The sequence below is a fragment of the Ixodes scapularis genome, unplaced genomic scaffold (assembly GCF_016920785.2).
Source record: "Ixodes scapularis isolate PalLabHiFi unplaced genomic scaffold, ASM1692078v2 PGA_scaffold1__304_contigs__length_218370807, whole genome shotgun sequence".
NCBI lineage: Eukaryota > Metazoa > Arthropoda > Arachnida > Ixodida > Ixodidae > Ixodes > Ixodes scapularis.
In genome coordinates, this window is record NW_024609846.1 from 154,033,585 (window position 1) to 154,037,829 (window position 4,245).

Below are 4,245 nucleotides of genomic sequence, written 5' to 3' on the forward strand. Positions count from 1 at the left end.
AAGCTTGAAATCATTGCGCTCTCAAAGGAACACTGCCAACACAGTCAAAATTAAAGTTCTTTCATTCCTCTTATTTCCGTCGATGATAAATCCTTTTCTGACGTCATAGTCAGCGTTCGGCCAATCGTGGAAGGCAGACCACAGTGACGCTTTCGGTCGCGCACGTCGCCAATAAGTCCTTGACGAACGCACATGCAAGGCAAAATTCGTTTTAGACTTTTTGCTTTAGAACAATTACTACTGCAGACGGCAGCACGTGCAACATGTGTAACGACGCTTGCAGCATGCACCTCGGTGCTTGAGAAATTTAGAAAAAGCTCTATTGGGACGCTGTTTGCTTTTGTGGGCACGACACCGCTCGTAGAACGATGCACTTACCACCGATTTTGCTCCAGGTGAACCTGCTTGCTGCCTTCTCAGCCGCTGACAACGCTGGCTTCCACGTCTACAACAGACCGGACGAACACGGACGCGATTTCGGTCCAGCAGCGATTCCTACCACCGGACCCTCCCACTTGGCGCCGCTGTTACCCACGTGCAAGAAAAACGCAAGCATCATCTGGCAACCAAGACCACCCACCCTTTTCTCTACAATGGAATATAAGCGCCTGACAGACACCGCTTCACCGGGGCACGACACCGCTCGTAGAACGATGCACTTACCACCGATTTTGCTCCAGGTGAGTTACAACGATCACTCAAAATGTTACAGAAGCAGTAACCCCTATCTACTTATTGTGTCGTGCCCCAGCGACTTGTTGAATTGGTGAAAGTGGCTTGTCATTTGCGCTCAGACTTGTGTCAATGTCGCGCTATCAAATCTACTTTTGTTATTATCAGGGGACATCGAGACTAACCCGGGTCCGGATGATTGCCCGCAACTGGCCTCAATACTTCAGGCAGTACAAAGGATTGAACAAGGGCAATCTCAGTTATTAACGGAAATAAGGGACATAAAGAAAAAACAAACTCACACGGATGGGCTTGTACAAGAGTTAAGCTTAAGAGTTACGGCTTTAGAGGGATAAATTCCTTCCCTTAAAAGCCCTGTGCAGGGCGCTGAACTTCCAAGCAGCGCTGTCCAGTCTCTTACTCAGCAACTAGAGGCACTCAGGGTATCGAGTGACGACGCCAACAACCGACTGCGTAGGAACAACCTCCTGTTTTTCGGACTTCAAGATTCACAGTCGGAGACCTGGGCTCAGTCTGAGGGGATGGTTGTTGCGTTCTGTGCTGGGGAGCTGGGCATAAACATCGACCCAAATGACGTAGAACGCGCGCACAGACTTGGAAAGTATGCCGAGAACAAGAACCGCCCTATTATCATGAAGCTAGCCCATTTCAAAGATGAAGAACGTATTTTAGCACGAGGACCGAAACTTAACGACACAATTTTCGCGATTCGCGAGGATTTTTCCACGGATGTTCGCCAGGCCCGTAGCAAGCTCATTCAGTTTGCGAAAACGCAGAACACGCCTTTTAAACTTCGCTTTGACAAGCTTATCATTGGGAACTCATGTTATGCTTGCGACATCGCTTCAGGAGATGTGAAAAGAACTAATCGATAGAAAAAAAAAGAAAAAAAAGACCGCGTAACGCTGACTATAAGCAAAACTTATCAATAAACAAATCTCGCCTAGTAATTCAGCCTCGTTGTGCAAACAATCCCCTTTCATTGTTATTCACTAATATACAAAGTGTCATTGGCCACCGTGAGGAACTTGTGGCCCTCCTTGACGACAGCAACCCTGATATTTTGGTGTGGACGGGAACGTGGTTACGGCCTGATATCTCAGATAACAAGGTGTTGGCTGACAAGACACAATATCAAATTTTTCGCAATGATAGAAATATTAGGCGAGGTGGTGGCGTACTGATAGCCACAAACAAAAACTTGTCGTCGCGTGTCATTCAAACTGACAGATCACTTGAAATCTTGTGGATTTCCGCATCTTTGCCTACCAGCGAAATAGTATTGGGCGTGTGTTAGAGGCCTCTCGATTGCGACTCACTTTTCACTGAGAAACTTCATGACAGTCTGGAAAAAGTTCAACGTAGCCACCCCAAATGCAATGTTTACTTGTGTGGTGACTTCAACTTTCCAACGATCGATTGGACTGTTCCAACTTCTCCTACTTGTGAAACCAGAGCATTTATTGAGACAACCCTCTGCTTTAACCTCACCCAAATGGTCGACCAACCAACGCGCGGCTTAAACATTCTCGATCTTGTCTTTACATCCGCACCTCAAACAATCACTTCCCTTTCCTGCTCAACTGGCCTCAGTGATCATTGTTTGTTACAAATCTCTCTTTGCTTACATTCCCATATCCGTAGTCCTATTACAAAACAAATTCGGGCGTACAACAAGGCTAACTACAGCGAAATTAACGCCGGTCTCTGGTCCTTCTATGAATCCTTTTCTGAAACCTTCTCTGCTAGATCTATTGACGATAACTGGTCCTTATACAAAACAAAAATAAACGATTTAATTAATACCTTTATCCCACTCGTCAAAATTAGGTCCGATAAGAATCAGCCTTGGTATAATCGCCAACTCGAGAGCCTACGGAATAAAAAGAAAAGACTGTACTCCTCAGCTAAGCGACTGGCAACAGACAGCGCTTGGTCACGCTACTTTAGTGTTAACAAAGAATATGTCACACGCTTGCGACAGATAAAAAAACGCTTTTTTAATGATGACCTACCTTCAATACTAAAAAATAATCCCAGAAAATTCTGGCGACTCATATCACCTAACGAGAACCCCTGTGCCATACGATTAACGACTGACAGAGGCACACGTATTCTAGAGGCTGATAACCCGATGGTTCCTAACGACCACTTCAAATCAGTCTTCACCATTGAAAACACGGACAACATTCCTCCAGTTGGTGAAGTCGACTACCCATTTATGGCGCCCATCGCTATCTCTGCACGCGGCATTGAAATGCTTATCGACGACTTAAAAATGTCCATTTCCACTGGCCATGACCATATAAATTCAAAAATTTTAAATAACACCAAAAAAATCTCTAGTAAAATCCTCTGTCTCTCTTCCAACAATCCCTAGCCACAGGCCAAATTCCCACCGATTGGAAGATTGGCAAGATTATCCCGATCCGCAAAAATGGTGACAGTAGCCTCGTTTCAAACTACCGCCCTATATCCTTGACGAGCGTGGGATCCAACTTCCTCGAGCATATCATATTCTCCCACACAGTATCTCATCTAGAAAATAACAAATTTTTTTTATGAGAAGCAGCATGGTTTTCGTAAGGGGTTTTCGTGCGAATCACAACTAATAGAATTCACTCACGATATTCACATAAACATGAACCAGTACACTCAAACTGATGCCATTTTCTTAGATTTTTCCAAGGCACTTGATCGTGTTCCTCATTGCCGACTACTCGCTAAACTCTCTTCACTTCACATTGACTCTCTTACACTTTCCTGGATACGTAATTTCTTAAAGCTACGACGCCAATACACAGTGTGCGGTAATTACCAATCTAACATGTGGGATGTAATTTCTGGCGTGCCACAGCGAACCCTGCTCGGGCCTCTTTTTTTTTTAATATATGTGAACAACTTACCCGATTCCATCTCGTCCAAAATACGCCTCTTTGCGGATGACTGTGTTGTTTACAGGCAAATCACTAATCCCGATGATCACATAATTCTCCAGCAAGACCTAAACTCTATCAGTGCTTGGTGCGACAATTGGCTGATGTCTCTTAATGGTTCAAAATGTAATGTAGTAACTTTCAGTCGCAAACAATCGCTATCGCGTCATTCATATCTTTTATATAACTCGTCCCTCTCATTCTCATCCTCTTAAAAATACCTTGGTGTTCATCTCTCTGACAACCTATCCTGGTCTAACCACATTGACGCCATTACAAGTTCTGCATCCAAAACACTGGGATACTTGCGACGCAATTTTTTCTCTGCACCACCCCATCTACGCAAGTTAGCGTACGAGACATACGTTGGCCCTATACTCGAATTTGCTTCCGCTGTATGGAACCCCCACCAGAAATACCTTATCAATCAGATCGAAGGCATCCAAAATCGTGCAGTTCGTTTTATAACATCAACCTACTCTCGCCAAGCAAGTGTCTCCTTTCTTAAAAACTCTATCCTCTTACAACCACTTGGAATACGTCGCACCGCTGCCCTTTTATGCATCATTCATAAAGCACGCTATTCTAACCCTAACGTTATCGCCCCCTGCTTGAG

At 44.6% G+C, this 4,245-nt stretch overlaps 1 pseudogene; it reads left to right on the plus strand.

Annotated features, from left to right (window-relative positions):
• The first annotated feature begins 368 nt into the window (after positions 1-368).
• Positions 369-1,568, plus strand: LOC115333035 (annotated as a pseudogene).
• Positions 1,569-4,245: the final 2,677 nt, after the last annotated feature.